This window comes from Rhinoderma darwinii, chromosome 7 (genome assembly GCF_050947455.1).
Source record: "Rhinoderma darwinii isolate aRhiDar2 chromosome 7, aRhiDar2.hap1, whole genome shotgun sequence".
Classification (NCBI taxonomy): Eukaryota; Metazoa; Chordata; class Amphibia; order Anura; family Rhinodermatidae; genus Rhinoderma; species Rhinoderma darwinii.
Window position 1 is genome coordinate 90,410,867 of NC_134693.1, and position 22,686 is coordinate 90,433,552.

A 22,686-nucleotide genomic window follows, 5' to 3' on the forward strand; every position below is an offset into this window, starting at 1 on the left:
AAGTCCTAATACAAGAAGGATACTCAATTGATGTTCTTCACCCGTCACACCAGGCTAGCAAAATAGGTAAATTAGGTCTGTAGGGGGATGCAATACTACTGTTAGTAGATAAAAATAGAAAATGAAAAAAAGAAGAAGGAAAATTAGAATAAAAAGGAATAATTGAGAAAAATGAATGTAATGAATGCAATAGAATGGGATTCTAATGAGAAATAGATAGGTTAGTTCAAAATTTGATGTAGCATTCAGCTAGAACTACTAATTTCATATTATCTATTTAGCCCCTTTGGTTCAAGGGTTTGCAAATTATTTATCCAAAATGCTTCTCTTCTTTTTAGGATCTGTATTCTATTCCCACCTCTTCTGGGAGCTGGTACATGCTCTACCACTTGGTAGCGTAGTTGGGCAATGTTATGTTTATGATGCAGAAAGTGCGCAGGGATAGGTAGGAGTGTGTTCCCGCAATGTATCGTGGATTTATGTTGTCTAATTCTTTCCTTGATGCGTTGTGTGGTTTCACCCACATACGCTAGGCCACATGGGCATCGAATGACATATACCACGAAGTTGCTGTTACAGGTGAAGTGACCTCGGATTGGGATAGCTTGTCTTGTGTGTGGATGGAATATTTTATGGCCTTTAATTATGTGTGTGCATTGTATGCACGCTAGGCATGGGAAAGTTCCTTTTTGGGAGTACTGAGAAATTGTTGTCTCATCATTTTTTTTATTTGATCCTATGTCGGCTCTCACTAATTTGTTTCTCAAATTGGATGTTTTTTTTAGTGCAAGGTAGAAAAGGTGTCTGAAATTCTTTAATGTGTGGATAGGCTTTCCTCAGTAGTGATCAGTGCTTTCTGATGATGTGATGTACTTTAAAGGAACACGGCTGAAACGGGTGTACAAATGGTATACGTTTGATGGTTGTCCTGTCTCTCCTAATTCTATTTTGTCTCTGGGCTTTGTGGATGACATCTTCTGGGTAGCCTCTTTCCCTGAATTTTCGTGTCATTTCGTCTATTCTTACGGTTCTCAGCTTTGTGTCATCTACTATAGTAGAGATTCTATCGAATTGGGATTTTGGGAGAGATGATTTTGTGGCTACTGGATGACAACTGGTAAAATGTAGTAAGCTATTCTTATCGGTGTCCTTAGTGTACAGATCTGTGCTCAGATTGCCTTCAGTATCTTTAAGAATAACTGTGTCTAGGAAGTTTGTCGAGGATTCACTGAAATCCATGGTAAATTGTAGCTCAGGCCATATCGAATTCATATAATCGGAAAATTCTACCAGTGTGGTGACGGGGCCGTTCCATAGACAGGAATATTTAGTCTATATAACGTTTCCACATAACTGCGTGGGTGGAGAAAAGATCGTTCTGATATATGAATCTGTCCTCAAATCAGGCCATATAATAATTGGCGTAGGGGGGAGCCAAATTAGAACCTATTGTGGTCCCTTGTCTCTGCATCTAAAATTTGTCTTCAAATAAGAGGAAATTTTCCGTGAGGATGATCTCCACTAGATCAATACAGAGTCTGGTGATCTACATATCTTTATTGGTTTGTGTCAAAAGGGCTCTTGTTGCCTCTAAACCTTTGTCGTGTCTAATTGATGTGTACAAACTACTAACATCCCACGTGACTAAGAGTGTTTCTGTGGGGACTTTATCTATCTCACGTATAAGGGCAAGGAAGGATGAAGTGTCCAAAAGAAACTATTTTGTATATTTGACCAATGGTGTAAGGATTTTTTCCCAAAAAAAATGGATAGGGGGAGAGAATGGAGTCAGTCGAGGCTACAATGTGTCGATCTGGTGGTTTATCTAATCTTTTGTGTATTTTAGGGAGGATATAAAAGACTAGAGTAATAGGATGTTGCTTAGTGAGATAATTGACGGTGTCGTAGTCTATGGTATCTTTCTCTCGGTGATGATTTATAATGCCCCCTAATCCTCTCTGTGATTAGTTTTGTGATGGTATAGAACAACCTATAATCAATGATATAAGTGTAATGTATGTACTACTTCAAGGTAGAAGGATAAACGAGTCTATATTTTGGGTATTATTGAAAGGTTATGGAATGTGATAATCTGCAGATGTTCTGCCGAAACTGGAAATTGCGAATTCATTATGTTATGAGGGTACTACCAGGAACTAGGGAGTCTGTTTACAGACTTTTTGGGTTCTGGGCGTACAGCCAAGATAGATATGGGTAGAACACCGGATTAAAAATTAGATGTAAGGAATAAGAACAATGTATGTAGAGATAAGAATAATGAGGAAAGAAACCACAAGAATGTATATGTGTCTGCACGTAATTATATGATATTTTTACTATATAAACTCTGTGTCTCTGCAAATAAAGTCAGAAGTATTTTTGCCTTGAGAAACGTCTCAGTGTGTCTTTGCTTCTCCGAGCTCGCACCCCCCCCCCCCCACCTGATTTGAACCTGCATGGAGATCAAGGCGTAACGTGACCTCATTGCGATCACAGAAATTGGCGCCCGAAACAGGGACTTGACCAGAAGGACGGCACCCCACCTAGGGGATCTCCCGGGACTAGAGTGGCGACTCTCCAGACTAAGGAACGGGCAGACCACAGCTGCAGCAAGGTAAGAAGACTTAATTCTTACAAACTCTGCTCTGCACCTTCCTGTCTGGTAGGTCACCTTCCCGGTAGTACTCCTGAGGAATAGAGGGGCCACATGAGGGTATTTTTAGTGTAAAAATCTGGTCAAGTCTATATGTAATCCTACCCTCAGGATAAAGTGCCTGATCTCCATGACAGTATTTGTATGAATGTTGTAGAAACCCAGTTTTGTGTCACAAATGCATTTTAGAATAAGGAAATTGTTTTTTGGAAAAAAACTTCCGATAATCCGGCAAATTACCAGAAACATGTGTACATGCTTCAGGTGACTATGGGGATTATGATAGGCTAAATTTTAGCCCGGAAATCGAAAATCTTGTGCAATCTGATAATCCGGCAAAATACCGAAAATGTGTGTACAGCATTGAGGTACTTGCGGGGATTATCATGCACTGATTTTCAGCTCAAAATTCCAGAATTTTCTGCAATCCGATAATCCGGCATGTCAAATGAACAGCTTGATTTTACGTTTGCCTTATTATTTGGATCAGGAATATTTGTCATATTACTGTTATGGTGTGGAGGATATCTCCTTGAGTGGTGTTTAAAGTGAATAAGAAGAAAGTAAGCTAGTTATAAAAGGAATTTAATTCTCTGGCCAGAGTAGAAGAAGGTTTAAAAGGGTTTTGAGGGGATAAGTAACTGTATAAAATAGGTGAGAAAGGTAGTGTGGGACTTTCCCTAACAGCCAATAGCCATAGTGTTTGTTAGTGAAGATAAAAACTGAGAGAGAAGGGTAAGAGTCCCCTCCATCATAGCAGGGCTATGGGAAACAGTCATGGCAAACGAGAGTTTGAGGTATGGCATATGGGTGAGCAAGCACCTGTTAAAAGGGTGTAAGCTTACTAGGGGATCGTAAATCCAGAAATTCACCTATCAGGAAAACTACCCCCTACATAACTTAGGGTCTGCCTATAGGCGACCACTTATAACTAGACAATGGGGAACTGGTGTCCCTATTAAGTACGGAAATTAGAAACTGTCTAAAACAGATGAGAATGGAATTCGTCTGTCAGCTAAAATCTGTAACAAGAGTAAGTACGGAAACTAGAAACTGTATAAAACAGATGAGAATGGAATTCATCTGTCAGTAGCTAGAATCTGTAACAAGAGTATGAGATGAGCACCCCAAAGGACAAACCGCCAAACAGGTAGTAGCAGAAAGAGAAGGTAAAAAGGCAACGCAGGGAACAAAAAATAAAATAAATAAATAAATAAAAATAAAAAAATAAAAAAATTAATGAAAGCATGTGGTCTAGAATCCCATGGACGGTTAGACGCAGAAAAATGGAATGAATGTTGTGACACAAAACGTGGATGGTTGAAAGATAAAAAGTTACAGGGGAAAGCAGAAGCATGGAGAAAAGTGTCAGAAGAAGTAGTACGAGGAGGTTGTCAGAGGAAATTCATATTTTATAAAGTAAAGTTTAAAGCAAAGGAAGTGATAGAAGTAGTAGTTGTTTTAATGTTGCAAATGACCTTATAGTAAATTCCCATATGGTATAATTTAGAATCAACTAGTGTGACAAGAGAAGGGGGAGGTGAAGAACAGCTGCTAGTGAGATAAGAAATGTAATCTTGTTCTTGAAATGAATGGACACAACATTAAATGCTGATATAGATATTTTGTATGACTTTGTGTCATTTTGTAGATTGAATCAGGAAAAGTGATAAATGTAATAATGTATAAGCAGTCCTTCACAGCCAAACCACCAGACACCTCTGTCTTATATTATGAGACCCTTGATCCTGTCATACATTCTGCACAGAGTGCAGAGTTGCTTGCCCTGATCAAGGCATGAAAACTGGCAGAGGGAAAAAGAGGAGGGCGGCTCCAAGCCGCAGATTGGGCAAAAGGTATTCTGGAGAACAAAGGGAAGTTGGAAGGTAGAAAGTTGATGAAAAGTGCTTTAGAGGGATTTGCAGAAGAGGAAGTTAGGAATAAGAAATGTATCGTATGTATTAGAGAACAGGACCAGCAGGCGCCCGGTAATGGCGTCCGTACCTCATGTTGAGTGTGTCCTCATTGTTGGTGGGAAACCCCCTGCGCACTGTTTCCAATGGGAGAGGCTGCCCCCCCCTGCCCCTGATGTGGCCACGCCCGGCCCAACCAAATCAGTATGAAATAATCACCTTGTTAATTTTGTCATTTGTAGTGTCTTTTCTATTTACAGAAGTTCCAGTTTTAGTTCACTGATGAAACAACACGTCATCATAATATAGAGATGGTGGCCGACAGATTGTACTGTTAAACATTAACGTAGATAATTCCTGTACAATGGTGTGATGAATGATTGCAGATACGTATGTTGTTTTGCCGGCATTGAAAGTGTTAAGATTGTGAGAAGTTGTGAGAAATGAGTTTGTGACCCCCCTCCCTCCCCCCTAAAGTGTGCTGTGTTTGGGAGGAGGAGGAGGGGGGCTGACTGGGTGCAGTCTGCAGGGCTGATGAGACCAAGGGATTTCAATATGCACTGCTGAGATATATATATATCAGTAATGTGTACAAACTGAAATACATTTCTTCTCTTTTGCGCAAGCGCTGTTGGTTATAAAAGTTACGATATTTATGTGTTATGATGTGATCAGATTTCATGTGTTTTGATGTTAATTCAGATGTATTAAACTACAGATACGGTGAGACACGGGGGTTTGAAAATGTATGTGCCCCCCACCGTTCCCTATTTTTTATATACAGTTTATTGGTTTGCAGTAATTAATGTTATCAGAGATAATATTTTCTGTTTTATTGAATAACTAACTACAATTGTTTTATTTTTGATTTCACACATGAGTTATGTTATTGTAAAGATCAAATGTTTGTCAGGAAAAAGTTATTTTTGTTTCAGGCTGTTGTACATTACAGGGGGTTAAACTAGTGTTATGTTGAGATGTAGTTTTGAACTCTGCTACATCACTCTCGCAGAGTCCACAAAGGGGGGAAGGGTGAAGGAACTGATCAGGTACAATTTTGGTTTATGTGTAAGAGATCATGCCCCTCCAGCAAAGTTACACAGGAGGCGATGTGACGTCACTCACACGAGTTTTTATGGATTTAGATGAGGGAGAAGGCAAAACAAAACTTGTCTGGACATTGTTAATTTGATGTAAAGTTTTTGGGGATGTTTTATTTTTATTTGTTTTTGTATTAATCAAGAATTTGCAGAACCTGATAAAAGTGAGATTCTCAAAGTATTCTGCATTATCAGCTGAATGAGGAGGAGTTGTGTTTGGTAGCGGCTTGTGACACCAATCCATGGAGTACCTCTACGCAAGCATATACTTTGTACTGTACTGAACAAAATGGACATGCCACTGCAGTTCTCACACAAAGTCATGGACCACAGCAGCGCCCGGTAGCATATTATTCAGCTAGACTAGACCCTGTGGCCCGAGGTTCCCCATCATGTGTGAGAGCTATCATTGCTGTAAATTCAATGTTAAACAAGGCCTCAGATTTGGTCCTGGCATTTCCAGTCCAAGTTTTGCACCACATGATATTACTGCTATTTTTTTATTCAAGTACAGCTGAAGCATTTGTCAACAGCAAGATATCTAAGATTAACCTGTGCGCTTCTTCTCCCTGAGCAGGTCACACTCCATAGCTGTACTACATTGAACCCAGCTACCTTACTGCCTTTGGAGCAAGGGGGAGAAGACGTAGGTAAAGTATGGTCACAATTTTTGTCTGAAACTGATGAACATGATTGTATGGCCCTTATGGCCCAGGAAACAGTGGGGTTCGCACATGTAAAAGACACCCCACTCCAAAACCCAGACCTAATACTCTTTGTGGATGGTTCAAGGTATTGTGTAGAAGGATCTTTTTTTTTACAGGATATGCAGTAACCACCGAAGATGTAGTCCTAGAAGCAGCCTCCTTACCAGCGTCCCGCTCAGCACAAGAAGCGGAGCTTAAGGCCCTGGCAGCAGCATGCCAACATGCAGAAGGAAAGACAGCAAATATATACACTGACTCTCGATATGCATTTGGGATTGCACACGATTATGGCCCCATATGGAGGGCAAGACAATTTTTGACCTCTGCAGGTACACCTGTAAAGAATGCAGACTTTGTAAAATATTTGATGGCGACCCTGATGTTACCCACAGAAGTAGCAGTAGTAAAAATTAAAGCTCACACTAAGGTGAGTTCACCAGAGACAAAAGGAAATGCTTTGGCAGACCAAGCCGCAAAAACAAGCAGCACAGAAGCTACCCGTGTTAGCAGCCGTATGTCAGATAAAAGATCCAGAGGAAACAAGACCAGCTGTAAGCCCGGAACTACTGCAAAAACTTCAAGGACAAGCAACAAAAGAAGAAAAAGACAAGTGGACGGCCCAAGGAGCAACGCTACGAAAAGATGGCTTCTGGCAATGCCAGAATAAACTGTGCCTGCCTAAGACAATGTTCCCAATGATGGCCCAAATAACACATGGAGAGACACACCAGTCAAAAACGGCAATGATGGACTTGGTAAACAAGGTGTGGTATGCCCCAGGGTTTAGTGTGATGGCCAGCAGTTTTACACAAGGATGCATGATCTGTGCAACACATAATATTGGAAGAACTGTAAAAGTACCACAGAAGCACACACCCAGACCAATTTACCCATTCCAGAGACTACAGATAGACTATATTCAATTACCAAAAGTCGGTACCTATGAGTATGTGCTTGTTTGTATTGATCTCTTTTCAGGATGGCCAGAAGCTTTTCCAGTCACCAAAGCTACAGCCGTAGCCACAGCAAAGAAACTGATCAACGAGGTGGTGTGCAGATATGGAGTTCCAGAGGTGATCGAGAGCGACAGAGGAACTCATTTTACGGGTGAAATCATGAACCATGTGTTGTCAGCTCTAGGCATAAGTCAAGCCCTACATACACCATACCATCCACAGAGCAGTGGGAAGGTTGAGAGACTAAATGGGATTCTCAAATTGAAAATCCAAAAAGCAATGGTAGAAACCGGGAAACCATGGACCGAGTGTCTACCATTAGCCTTGTTCTCAGTAAGATACACGCCGACAAAAAGAACAGGTCTCAGCCCATATGAGATCTTATTTGGGTCGGCTCCCAGATTAGGATGTTATTTTCCACAGGTGCTCCAAATGCAGTATGGTAGACTAACAGATTATGTATCAACGCTGAACAAACAATTGACCAAGGTGCATGCACAAGTTTTTGCTTCCATTCCAGATCCTGATTCAGTTGAAGGGACGCATAAGTAAGAACCAGCAGATTGGGTCGTTGTCAAAAGACACGTGAGGAAAAGTCTAGACCCAAGATTTGACGGACCATTTCAAGTCCTACTCGTTACAAGCACCTCAGTGAAGCTCGAAGGAAAGACAAGTTGGATTCACGCCAGTCATTGTAAAAAGGTTCTTCAGCCAGAAGAATGAAGATCTTTGCGGTTGTTGCGGCGGTTGTTGCGTGTGCTCTTATACAAAAAGGCAGAACTGCTACTCCTGTACACGTAATCAGTACAGAATCACTGGAACAGTTCAGGACAGGGTGGGCGAATGCCACAGTGGATAGAAAGCAGGGTAACTACACCTGTAAGGCCAATGCCCCGTGTTATACTACAAATGTGACTACAACCGAAGGGACTTGGAAAAAAGGACCACATGGAGGGACTGTGTACCTTCACATAGACAAAACAGCCCACATTAGCATACAAGAAGAGACGCCGGGGCTGTTGTTTTGTTGTTATGAACCAGATTTACAGTATCTACAGAAATATACAACCAGTAAAAATAGAAATGAAATGATAAATAAGACTTATGAAAGATGCAACAAGGAGAGGCTCAACTCTACGATTGTAATAAAAGAAACTGATGGGATGATATTATGTATGAATAATAGCCAAATAAGAAATAGAATATATTTTGTATTCTTGATAACAATTTTAAGAGATAGTTTTAAGCCACATATAAGAGTCATGTTAGGCAATGGACAGACATTCTGCCCATAGGAGAGAGAAATGATACGTGGTTATTGTTACAGCCTGAGTATACTGAGTGTACACCTAGATGGTGTGCAGGAAGACTAATAGCATTTAATGTGAAAAATCCTACTCTATTATGCAAATTTATTGTTATGCCAATGGTAATGATTGATCCGGTGACATTATTAGGACAATATTGTATCCTGGAAATGAAAGGAACACACATAGATTCTCAAAATAAGACCAGGAATATAGATTTGTGCCAGTTAACAGAGCAAGGATATGTATGTAATCAACAGTCAGGGATATATGAACCCTGTCTAATGCAGTACCAGGATAATGTATGCGCACTCACTATAATCCCAGAAGCTAACCTACAGGTTTATATTGAAGTAGGTCCACAGCATGTATGTTTAATAACTAACAACAAGCAGACCCTTAGCCAGTTTAATCTCATAGGATCATTTTCAGGATGTCTATACAATGTGACGCATTTGACTTGGGGGAACCAAACTATAGTGTTCCTGCCTACTTTAGAAGAAATAATGTCCACTATATGGGTACCTGAACCTTTGCCCTATGGAAATTTTAGTTTGCCACTGGAAGAGTTAAAACAAGTGTTACAAAAGTCTAAAGACGTAAAGAAATTGATAGCAGCCCATAATGTAACTCTAAGTAAAGTGAAAATATTGGCTACAATAGCAGCTAGGGAAGTAATAAATTTATCGTCAGCAATAAAAGATGCTAGTGCCCATCACTGGTATGACGTTTTTACAGGATTCTCACCTATAGCTACTAAAATATTACATGTGCTTTTCCAACCGTTGATTTGCTTAATGATATTATTTGTATTGCTTACATGTTTCAATTGTTATGCATTTTGCAAGATAAGGGAAGCATTCAATCAGAGGCCTATACATTATGATCAAAGAGTGTTGTGAGATTACCCCACCTACATACCTGTGTGAATCAAGTGAAGAAATGGATCGAAGCCTTGCTATCAGGAGATAGAAGTAGCATTGGAATTTAGGTGTTGGTAAAATCACAAAAGGAGGGATTGTGATGGTATAGAACAACCTATAATCAATGATATAAGTGTAATGTATGTACTACTTCAAGGTAGAAGGATAAACGAGTCTATATTTTGGGTATTATTGAAAGGTTATGGAATGTGATAATCTGCAGATGTTCTGCCGAAACTGGAAATTGCGAATTCATTATGTTATGAGGGTACTACCAGGAACTAGGGAGTCTGTTTACAGACTTTTTGGGTTCTGGGCGTACAGCCAAGATAGATATGGGTAGAACACCGGATTAAAAATTAGATGTAAGGAATAAGAACAATGTATGTAGAGATAAGAATAATGAGGAAAGAAACCACAAGAATGTATATGTGTCTGCACGTAATTATATGATATTTTTACTATATAAACTCTGTGTCTCTGCAAATAAAGTCAGAAGTATTTTTGCCTTGAGAAACGTCTCAGTGTGTCTTTGCTTCTCCGAGCTCGCACCCCCCCCCCCCCACCTGATTTGAACCTGCATGGAGATCAAGGCGTAACGTGACCTCATTGCGATCACAGTTTTGTAGGGTCATGATCAATGTTATTGTATATTGTCTCATCATTAAGTTGTCTAGTCACTTCACCAACATAATCACACTTGTCCATGATGACTAGGGCTCCGCCCTTGTCAGCCGGTTTGATTATGATATCTCTGTCTTCAATCAATGAAGAGAGAGCCTGTCTATCCAGGTTACTTAGATTCGATTGCCTTTTGTAGTGTCCTAAATTGAAGCCATGACAAAACATCTCGATGTCCTGAAGGACAAACCACATAAACGTTTTGAGAGGTGGGGAGTTCTTGGGTGGTGAGAACATGCTCTTATTTCTCAAGCCCAGACTCTTGGAACTAACCACTGATGTTGAAACCGGGTCGGAAGCGGTTTCTGTTCTTCGGGTTTCCTCCTCTTTGCAGAAATGTACCCGAAGTCTTAATGATCTGAAAAACCTGTCGAAATGGAAAAGGTCATAGCTATATGATGGGCAAAACGATAAGCCTTTTTGAAGGAGCTGTAATTGGGCCGGGCCTAAGGACTTAGACGATATGTTAACCACTATGGATTCGGAGTTCATCTCACCTGAGATCTGGTCGTCATGGTGTGTGCCCCTTCTTCTGTGGTGTTTACCGCCCCTCCTCATCCTCTTCGTGGCCTTCTCCCTCGTCGTCGGCCTAAAAAAGGATTCCAACATTGATGATAGTGGTTCGACCCATCGCTTCCAGAACCAGAGTGCGAGGAGGCTGAGGGAGGAGCATATCCTCTGTATCCAGTACTCACGTAGTCCTCTTTCCATCTATACACCCTGTTGTTTTTATAGTCGAGGTCTCTTTGGAATTTGCTGCGTTTCTGTGCTTCGACTTCGTTGTGGTGAGTAGTAAGGGTCATCTTTAGGCTTTTCTCGAACTCCGTATATTCAGTTGTTGCTAATGTCGACTTTAGTTGGATCTCGGATGCTGTGATCTCTTCCTTAAGTTCCGTGATGTTTCGTTGCAGGTGTGAGACAGTCAGTGTCATAAGATTAAATGAACATTTGTTCAAGATCTGTTCGAATTGTAGACAGTACTCTGTGCTTTCTCTGAAGATAGTTAGTCGTATTGGCATACGAAGACCTCCTGGGATTTTTTGAACATGGATGTATTCAGCAAGGGTGGCACTATGGAGTTCCTGATTAATCAGTCGTCGAGATATTCTTTCCACGTCCCTCCTCCGGGTCTCTATTGGTGCTGTCTGTAAGAAGTCCCTTGAGATGGTGACCTGTGATAGGATACTATGCGTTTCTTCCTGATTGTATGAAAAGGTGGGGTAGGTCTAGTGAGATGCAACTCCATCTATGAGGTACAAAATGCAGACAGTAGAAACAGCGACATAGTAGTTAGTTACAAACAATACTGACACGGATTCTTCCCTTACCTGTCTGTACACATCATGCTTGCACTTCTCCAAGATGGCGCTATAACGCAAACGTCACATCCGGTCTCGTCAGTACACATAGTCCAGATCACATTATGCTACAATATACTTACCTATATAGAGCCCCGGTTAACCACGCAATATAAGGAACATGAGGAGGGCTCGTAAAACGTCTCCCCATCGCTTTCCCTCTCCTAGCCCTTATCCAAGATGGCGCGGCTCTAACCTCCCCACATCCGAGATCAGCGTATCCGGACAGAGACACCAGTACGTCACGAGTGACGTAGTTACTCTCACATGACCCGAACCAGAAATCCGGAAGTCTACATTAGACAGAACGCGACTATGTACATACAGCGCGCATAGAAGCGAATTACCGCTATTCATTGCGCCGCCACGCCATCCAACCAGAATTAAATAGATAAGCACGCTTAGACCAGGGACCCTTGGATACGGATATTATTACACTTAATGACAATTCCACCTTCCCTCTCCCAGGCACCACAGATATAGACACACACATATAACTATTACCCCACTTCAAGTAACACTTATGTTTTGCTCTAGACTTGTAGGCTGTCATAACAGACAACCACAAACACGACTTTGTGTACTTATTATATGACTATAAACTTTATATTGCTCTCGGTATATTGATGTATGTTTATACATGTGTGGAATTACATATTTAGCACGATATCTTGCTCAGACTATGTCTCTACGTTATAGGAATTCTATTATCTTTACTGTACCAGATAGAATTACTTTTATGAAACATATTTCTATACCTTAACCATTGCACATATATACTGAGAGACAAACATACAGTTCAAATATATAATTGATACCACTCACCTTGTGACACGTCTCCACGTAACAACTGCAACTACCTCTGACCTGCTTATGAACATGGAATACACTTACCAACACAGACGGATACCTGTGATCGTATCTATCTTCTTCCGACTTTGTATGATTACATTCATTTTGTATATATGTATATACTGTTGATTTTGTAATAATTTTTCTCACCACATACTTTGCTATGATGTTTTTTTTTTTAACATTCTTTATTTTTGGGTATTTTTCAACACAAAGAAAACATAACAAGCCAATAGTATACATCAATACAGAAAACATACGCGTCCATTTTACCTAATGAGTCAGAGAACACATGCATAAAGCATGATAAAATAAACAAGCTGTATTATGCACATGACACAACTATATAATGTAACACCAACCTCTGTGCCAGCCGGGACGAAATTAATACAATGGACCGTATGCCTGGGCAGCGAGAATACAGATCTATATATTACTCACGATATTGAAAGTGCATCCAGGACAGTGGGCACCACGGCAGACGGCAAGGTACCATAGCATATGACGAAGCATCAATTGCGCATTCCACTTCGGATAGAGGAAAAATAAATCAGACAGAACCAGAGGACCCAAACTCCCACTATCAACCTCCCGGCGGTTCAAGCCAACATTCCCCCCTGTTACGTCCTCTATGGCCTATGCATAGAGTAGATATTCGTCCGATTCACAAAACTCCTGCCACTCCTGCCAGACCAATCTCCCCGCTCTCGGGTATTCCTGCTGGGCCCGTGTTGCCTCCTCCATTCTCTGCAGCATTAAAATCTCCCGAAACCATTCAGTGATGGTCGGCGCGCTACTGGTTTTCCCTAACCGTGGAATAACTGTGCAGGCTGCGATCAACAGGAAACTGATCAGAGTTTTCGAATATTTTTTAATCGCTCCAGGGAGCATGGAAAGAAGCAACACCTCCGGAGTGTTGGGGAGTACTTGGCCCGTGATTTTTTGTATAAGGTCCACCACCGTTGCCCAGAATGGATGAAGCAACGGGCACTCCCACCAAATGTGCAGCATCGTACCCCCAGCTCTGCCACACCGCCAACATTCATCTGGTACCGCCGGGTAGAAGGAATGGAGCAATGCAGGGACCCTATACCAGCGCGACAAGATCTTATAGTTTGTTTCCTGGGCCTTGCAGGAGATGGAGAAACTATGACACAACTTAAAAGCTTTTGACCAATCCGCCGACGATGGAGGCGACGTAAGCTCTCTCTCCCACCCTCTCACATAGGAAGGAGGAACCTCATTATGTAACTCCTGCAAACACTTATAGAGAAGGGAAATAGCCCGCTCCAGAGAGGAATCAGCAACACATAGCTGTTCTATCGGTATTAGATCTCTGTTCAATGCCAGCCTCTCCCTATTAGCATTATAGAAGTGTTGTAGCCGCAAAAAATCCCAGCGCCCAACCGGTGATCTCTCTGGTTCCGGGACAAGTGCCTCAAAGGATTTACCCCTACCCGTCAGAACATGTCGAAACATCAATGGCGAGGGCCTGGACGAAAAGGACAAAAAGTTAGGGTGCTTACCCGGCGGAAAGTCCACATTATGAGATATCGGCAAACTAATGGGCCATCGGGAGGAATCCCTCTAGCCAGATTTCGATAACGTTTATATGTGAGTACCACCTGTCCCGCCACCAGAGGGAGCGTATTGTTCTCCCTCCCCTTAGAGTACCTCCCCCGGAGCCATGGAAGGATGGTAAGAGGAATCGGCGCCAGAAGATTTTCCAACCTCACCCACAATTTAGAGTCCGCATGATGGAACCAATCTAAGATCCTAGCACTCACTGCCGCACAATAGTAGGTCAAACAGTCAGGCAATCCTAACCCCCCTCTCTGCTTACTCTTGAACAGAGTAGTTTTCGCTATTCACGGTGGTCTGCCCCGCCAAACAAACCTGGCCAAAGCTTTGTTTAACTGGAAAAAAAAAACCCTGGGCAAGACACACGAGACTGTTTGAAAAATATACATTAAGCGCGGCAGGATATTCATCTTTATCACGTTTATCCTACCCAACCACGAAAAATCCTTGGGTTCCCATTTGTCTAAGTCCGCTCTGAGCGTTTGAAGGATTGGCAGATAGTTTAGAGAGTAGGAGTCCGCAAGAGCCACAGGTATCCGCACTCCTAGATATTTCAACGAGCCCGTCTCCATGAAAAAGGATAGTTGCTACGCACCTGTTGGGCATCCTCCCCTGACAAAGATATATTCATGGCCTCGCTCTTAGACATGTTCATCTTGTAGTTACTATAATAGCTATATGTTCGAATGGCTTTCATCAGTGGCGGCAATGTGAGGTGCGGGCTTGTAATATAGAACAATAAATCGTCAGCAAACGCTGACACCTTAAGATGCAGCTCCCCAACTTGCAATCCCCGAATGTCAGCGTTACGTCAAACTGCTACCAAAAGATGCTCCATCACAACCGCAAACAGCAGGGGCGGCAGTGGGCAGCCCTGTCTAGTCCCATTACTAATCCTAAATGGAGCAGAAAGAGAACCATTAACCCTAACACTCGCCTGGGGATGATTATAAAGGGACATAATGCGCGTCAACATTAGACGTCCTACTCCCACCTGACTCAGAGCCGCCTCCAGAAGCCCCCAATCCACCCGGTCAAAGGCCTTCTCTGCATCCAGTGACAACAGCATACAGGAAACTCTATTCTTAGTCACGTGATGTATCAAAGAGAAGGTCTTTAGCGTATAGTCTCTAGCTTCGCGTCTTGGGATAAATCCCACTTGATCCGGGTGGATCAGGGATCCCAGGAACCCAGCTAGTCTATTCGCTATCAACTTAGCGTACATCTTAGCGTCTGTGTTAATGAGAGAAATTGGCCTATAGTTCGCACAATGTTGCGGGTCCCTACCCCCCTTCGGTATGACCGTGATATGAGCCTGTAAAAACGAATCGTGGAATTTCACCTGTTCCGAAATAGAATTAAACGACTCCAGCAGCGGCGTCACCAAGTCCTCTGCCAGGGATTTGTAAAATCCCGCCGTGTACCCATCGGGCCCCGGGCTCTTCCCTGCCGGCAATGCTTTAATGACCTGCAGTAATTCCTCTCTGGAGAATGGTGAATCCAGGCCCACCACCTCTTCTGGAGACAACCGAGGCAACGCTGTGTCCTTAATGTATTCAGATAACGAGAGCGGTAATCCGGACGGGACATTACCCGGAGCGGGGGAGGGCAGGTTATAAAGCGAGGAATAATACTTGCAGAAGGTCAATGTTATATCTTCTGTCTTAAACGCTAAGTCCCCTGCTACAGTTCGTATCGAGGGTATAAAGGAAGATGCCCCCCGCTCCCGCAATGCCCTCGCCAATGCCTTCCCCGCCTTATTACCCCACTCATAATAATAGCGGGAACACACCTGACATAGCCGAGCACTCTGCTTATCCAGCAGAAGTTGGATCTCATGGCGAGTTCTAGTAAGCTCCCTAAGAGTGCGCTCCTATAACATCTGCTTATGCTGGGATTCTAGGGACTGTATGCTTACCAATAGTGCCTGCAGTTTCACCCCCTCTCCCTCTTAAGGCGAGCTCCGTGCTTGATGAGTACTCCCCGAAGCACACATTTAAGAGCCTCCCACTTCACCGCTGGGGCCGTATCATCTCTAACGTGATCCCCGCCTAAAATTCTCCACCGTTTGTTTTAATTCTGCCCTACACAATGGGTCCTTCAGCAGAGATTCGTTTAAGCGCCAAGTAAAGTCACTGCGACGCTGCGGTGAAAAACGCAGTACGCAAGACATCGGAGCATGGTCCGATAGAAGCACACTGCCAATAGAGGACTCTTTCACAAAGGACAACAGACTATGGTGAACCATAACGTAATCTATCCTGCTATAGGAGTTACGGGCGAACGAATAAAAAGTGAAGTCCCTATCGTCTGGGTGGGTCAGCCTCCACACATCACATAGCTGCATATCTCTAAGCCTCTTCCTCAATTTGTTCAATTTATTATAGGCCAGGGAAGTCCGCCCAGAGGATGTGTCAATCAACGGGTTAATGGCCAGATTAAAGTCCCCACACAGGATAGGCGCACCAGACAAGAAACTGCTCAATGCTGCCAGCATTTTCAGGAAAAAAGGAACCTGGTTGGTGTTGGAGGCATAAATATTGGCTATCATGACCGTGCGGACCCCCACCTCGCATTTCAGAAAAAGAAACCGTGCCTCTGAGTCCACATAGGTATCTATCACCTTACCCTGGAATGACTTATGTAGGAAAATAGACACCCCCCTAGTCTTATCCTGCGGATTACTGCAGTGGTATCCCACCGGATAATATTTATTACGAATGGTTGGGACCTGATCCGCCCGGAAATGCGTTTCCTGAACACAAGCACATGGGTCCTCTGTTTGTATGAAGCATACAAGATCTGAGACCTCTTCTCCGGAACATTAAATCCCTTCACGTTCATGGATGAGATGGTGAAATCAGCCATTATCCCTGAAGTCAAAAAGACTCAATATGCATCTAATCACAGAATACCTGTATTCGCCAGACACTGCCGCCATGCCCACCGCCCCATCAAGGACACCAAGTACATCACACTCCTTCCATGTATACATTGCATTACTACAGCATTGCCTAGAAAATAGAAAATGGATAATAAGAAGAAAGAAAAAACAAACAGATGACAAGTAAAACATCCTGGCACTATACTACTTTGTGTCACTCAGCACTTATATCACTGGTTAGAACCAGTAAAGTCGCAGCGATATTCCTATGTGGGGGTCACAGAGGACTACCGTAAAACAGTACACTGTTACCTGTTAACAGGAAGTATAGATACCAAACTAAATTCCGCAGCCTTTAATATCAACGCCTGCTGAAATAGTTACATCAAGGGACAGACTTTTCTTATGCTATAATAAACAACCTACGGGGACCAGAAATTCCAAACTTAAGCCCACTCCGGGATATGTCTAACCGCCCTAGAGCCTAACTTCACATAGTATATCTATGCCCGGGTACTACCTCCCACCATCAGGAAAGATGAACATTGCATTTCCCAGACTCACTAACACGCCGGGCTCAGGTATCCCTGTATAGGTGAACACCTGCAATGAAACGGGGTTAAAGACAACGCAGATACATCACATCACGTCAACGCTCCCGAAATCTCGACGGGGACGCTCTCTGACGCCTTTGCGGTCTCTGCGGCAACGGTGAACCAGATCTCTCCCGACTCCCAGGCGCGGGTCCTCCAGGCGGTGTCGCCTCTGGTCTCTGTACCATATCCAGTTGAAAAGTCTCCCAGTCCGGCAATGAGATGACAGGCAATCTAAGGGCCCTCAGAAATCCCGAGAGTTCCGCATGTGTATACAACGAGACAGTTCTGTCCTCCACTCGCACATGCAGGGCGAAGGGGAATCCCCACCGATACGATATCCCCCGTTGTTGCAACACAGAAAGCAAAGGGCGCATCAGCCCACGCTGCCTCAAGGTGCGTCTCGCTAGATCCGGAAACAGAAGCAGTTTGGCAGTCTCGCCTTCTGTAGAATCTTTTCTTTTAGGCCGTAGTAGTGGATACGGCAGATGACGTCTAGTAGCATCCGCACTCTGTGGAAGCAAGGCCCTGTGAGCTCGATCTATTTCAATATAAGTATCCACTGTGCGATTCACTAAGGTGTTGAAGATACCCGTCAGCAGCAGCAGTTTTAGTTGCTTCCGGCAAGCCTCTCAGACGTATATTATTTCTCCTGTTCCTGTTTTCCAGATCATCCAGCTGCCCTTGTAGTTGTCGCTGTTGTGCGCCTGAAACTCTCTGCGCCTCTGTAAGCTGTTGTATAGTTTCCGACACAGAGTCTTTCCATGCTTCCAATGCCCTCACCTTAGCACGCAAGGTCGTTACTTCAGTTTGGATCACGTGTAGATCCCTGCGCCACGCGACTTTCAGGTCGGCAGCCATCTCCTCCATGTCCCTCTTAGAGGGGAGAAGCGCCAGCAGTACTTGCAATTCCGGTTGACCCCTGAGTGTCTGGGCCACCCGGTCCGGTGGTGGTAGATCCCCCAGCAGACTGCCATCTCTAGAGGAAGGTGGTGAGGAATTCTCTCCCACCAGCCTCCTATGTCTCCACCGCCTGCATGTCTCTGGGATTATGCCCCCATCTTCTGAGGAGTAATCCTCCCCCTCCTCCTCTTCCCCAGGCGCTGCCTGAGCCTGGTCAGACCCCTATTCCGGCATCAGCCACTGGACTGTCACTGGGGCCACAGATTCCAGGTCCCTCCCGGTGACCTGCATCGGAGACCCGTCTGTCACACTGCCTCTCACCTCCCCAGCGCAGATCTCTTGCGCCGCTGCCAAGCTCCGGTCCCGGCCGCCATCTTGGGACCCCCTCGAGGCGTCGGCAGGCTCAGGTAGGCGATGTCCCCTACCCTCGCTGCTCTCTCCCGGGCTCCACTTAGCGGTCTCCACCGCCAGCTTCTTCCTCGTCTGCGCCGCAGACTGGGCCTGCCCGCGTCCGGAGGATGGCCCGACATCCGCCATCTCGTGCGGTGGCTCACCTCTTTGCTGGCCGCCGCCATCTTGGAACCTCTTCGAGGTCCAGAGCGTTTCGGGTCTCTACTCCTCTCTCGTCCGTCCCCCCCAGTTAGGGAATCGGGGGCCTGTGCCTCTGTCCGCTCTACCTCCTGCGACAGCAGATCTCCCAAGCTGAGAGCTAGGCGGGCGGGGCTGCACGCCACGTTTCCCGCCGGCGGATCCATCAGAGGCGGCGTCTTGGCTCCTTCCGAGCTCGAATCCCCGGCTGTCAGTGGTAGAAAAAAATTACAAAACGGGGTATCTGTACCCCCTTGTGTCAGGGTACCCCGTTGAGACATTTTGGAGCGGGTTTTCCCCATTTGACTGCCCTGTCTGTCCCTTTTTAGCACAGGCTTCTGGAGAGCTCACTCACACGCGTCTGCTCTCCAGCTCGTCCAGCCACGCCCCCTTTGCTATGATGTTTAATAACTTATATGTGTATCTACCATTGATCTCCAGTGTTTGAAAAAGGTCTGTGCCAGGACCGAAACATTACGTTGCACTCTAGTATGATAAAATAAAAGATTTTACTTGCAAACTATCCTCATCGGTGTGCGTAATACTTTCCACAGTATAAAAAATTGTAACCAGCTTCCGATCCTCATACAAATCCCCAATTTTCCTAACACCCAATGTTTCCCACCCAGCTAGATCTAGCTGTGGGATAAATGTATATAAATACCATAAAGGAAGGACCGAGATTGGCACCACTCCCGAGGAATCAGATGTCCATACAGAATCGAGGTAGATCCATGCGCAAACTGCCGCTTTTATGCTAGCTACCTGGGGCAGCGTACAGACAGGGGTGGCCGTTTTGGGGTGTAAAAGAGATACTAAAGGGGCCCCTAAAAGCGTCACCTCTATAGAAACCCATCACTTCTGCGAGGTTGAAGGCCACCAAAATTTAAGTTGGTCCAACATGGTGGCATAATGATATTTTTTAACATCAGGAGCACCCATCCCCCCCATATCAGTTGGTTTAGATAACGTGGAAAAGTTTATTCGAGCCCACCGCCCCATCCAGATATATTTATTCAATATAGTTTGTAACTTATTGAGAAAGGACACCAGGGCCAGAATTGGTAAAGTCCTAAACAGATATAAAATGCGTGGGAGGATCATCATTTTAAGTACTGCTATTCGACCAGCCCAGGAAATGAAAGGTTTACGAAAACCAGACAGTATCTCAGGGACTGAAGACAATAAAGGAGTATAATTCCACGCAAACGTAGCGGAGCTAGGGCTAGTCAGGGATATGCCCAAGTACGGGATACTAGAATCACTCCATTTAAAGGGGAAGGAGGTTGCTATAGAGAACTTGGTTAGGGGATCCAATCCAATATTAAGAAGTAGGGACTTTGACCTGTTAATTTTATAGTAGGAGACCCACCCAAAGGCATTTAAGAGATCCAGGACACATGATAAAGCGACCACCGGATTTGTCACTGCCAAAATCACATAGTCGGCGTAAAGGCTAATCCTGTGTTCCTGTCGACCCACCGTAATTCCCTGGATCCCAGGTGACGTTCTAACTCGCTCCACCAGGGTTTCCATCATAAGTGCAAAGATGAGAGGGGACAGGGGTCACCCCTGCCTAGTCCCATCAGTGATACGAAAGGGTCCTGAAAGACACCTAGATGTAAACACCCTCGCAGAGGGAGATGAATATAAAGCCAAGACGGCAGATTAAGTGGGCCCTGTAAAGACAAATTTAGTCAATGTTGCCTCCAAAAAGCCCCAGTGAATACGATCAAATGCCTTTTCCGCATCCAAAACTAGAAACAGAGAAGGGGTCGGAGCGAGTTCCGCAGATCTGATAAGATTTAAAAATCATCTAGTGCCATTGGGAGCCTGTCTATGAGGAACAAATTCCACCTGGTCAGGATATATCAAATCAGGCAAAATCGCAAACAAACGGGCAGACAGAATCTTAGCATATAGCTTGATGTCTATATTCAACAAGGAGATCGGCCGAAAGTTTGCAGGAGTAGTCGGCTCCTTGCCAGATTTAGGCACAGTAATTATCAGAGCTTCCAGCATTTCCGCAGGGAAAGAGCCCTGAACCATCACCAAATTGAACACAGACGCCAAGTGGGGAGCCAGGTTCAAAGCAAATTTCCTATAGTACCCATTAGAAAAACCATCCGGACCAGGGGACTTAAAAACCTTTAACCAGTTCAGGACCGGGCTATTTTGAGCCTTCAGGACCAGACACTGTTTAGCCCTTTTTAGCATATGTTAGTTAAATGGCTAGAACTTTTTTATTTGTTGGGCCAACGACGTGATTTTTGCGATGTTTTTTCCATAGACAATGCAGGTTTCTTTTTATATCATTTTTGGACACATCCTTTTTGCTATTTTAGAATTATTATTCTTAAAGTTTGAAAATAATAGTAAAAAAAATAAGCTTTTTTAAGTTTCAGGTATTTTTTTTGGTAATAACATAGTTTTACCCTATAATAGACCTTTTATTTGTGATTGTCATTGTCTACCGTAAATTTTAATATATTACATGTCTATATTAGGGTAATTGGGTCCAGGCAAGCATTACGACAATGATTGGCGGAAGGGGAACGTTTTTTTGGGGTGGGTATTTTCTGTGTATTTATTATTACATTTTTTTGCACTTTACTTTACTTTTTTTATTACTATGGTCTGTCCCTCAAAGGTCAAAAAAGACCTTTGGGGAACTTTATATATATTTTTTTTCTTTCTTTTACACCATGCTTTTCCCCTGTAACTGGAGCTGCACGGCAGCCCCAGTTACAGAGGAAATCAGCCCTCTCATAGTGACGGTTGTCACTAATAGGGCTGTGCTGGGTCTAGTAAGACCCAGCAGCAGTCTGTCACTAACGGCACCCGGCGATCCTGTGACCAGTCACATGAACACTGGGAGCAATAGAGACAGCGGCGCAGCCGCTGCTTCTATTTCTATCCACAGCGTTCATTGAGCGCTGTGTACATGTCATCAGAGAAGACAGAAGCAGCAAAAGCTGCTTCTATCCTCTCCTCAGGGTCCCCGGTAGTCACTGACAGCCAGAGACCCGACATTCAGCTGCCCGATCGCTCAGACAGCAAGTTAAAACCCGGACCGTAAAAAGTCTATGGCTCGGGTTTTAAGGACCCTGACCGCTGGCCGTAAAAAACACAGCCAGCGGTCGGGAACCAGTTAAGGACATAATAGCTCGCGTAACCTCCTCCACAGAGATAGGGAGCGAGAGAGGAATAACCTGATCTTTAGTCAAATGGGGGAGGGAAACAATGTCTAAGAACGCAGAAATGTCGACTTCTGACGGTATATACATGCCCTGGTCCTGCTGAAGATTATAAAGGGACTCGTAATAAGATGCAAACTATTCTGCAATCGTTTGAGGGTGTGTGATTTTATGACCTTTTGAGTCTAATAAAAATCTAACTTTTTGTTTAGATCTTGTTGCTTTTAATTGCTTAGCCTATACGGCTGCCGATCGGTTATCACGAGCATAAAAATTCAATTGGGTCTTTTTAAACACATAATTAAATTTTGACAACAAAAGGCTGCGTAAATCAGAGCGAAGTATACGCAATTCGGAATTTAATCTATCAGAAGGGGACGTTTTATTTTGAGTCTCAACCATTCTAATTTTAGAAATTAAAAAATTTCATTCTTTTTCACGTTTCCGTTTAGCGAAGGCAAACGCATTGAGGAGCACACCTCCCATGACT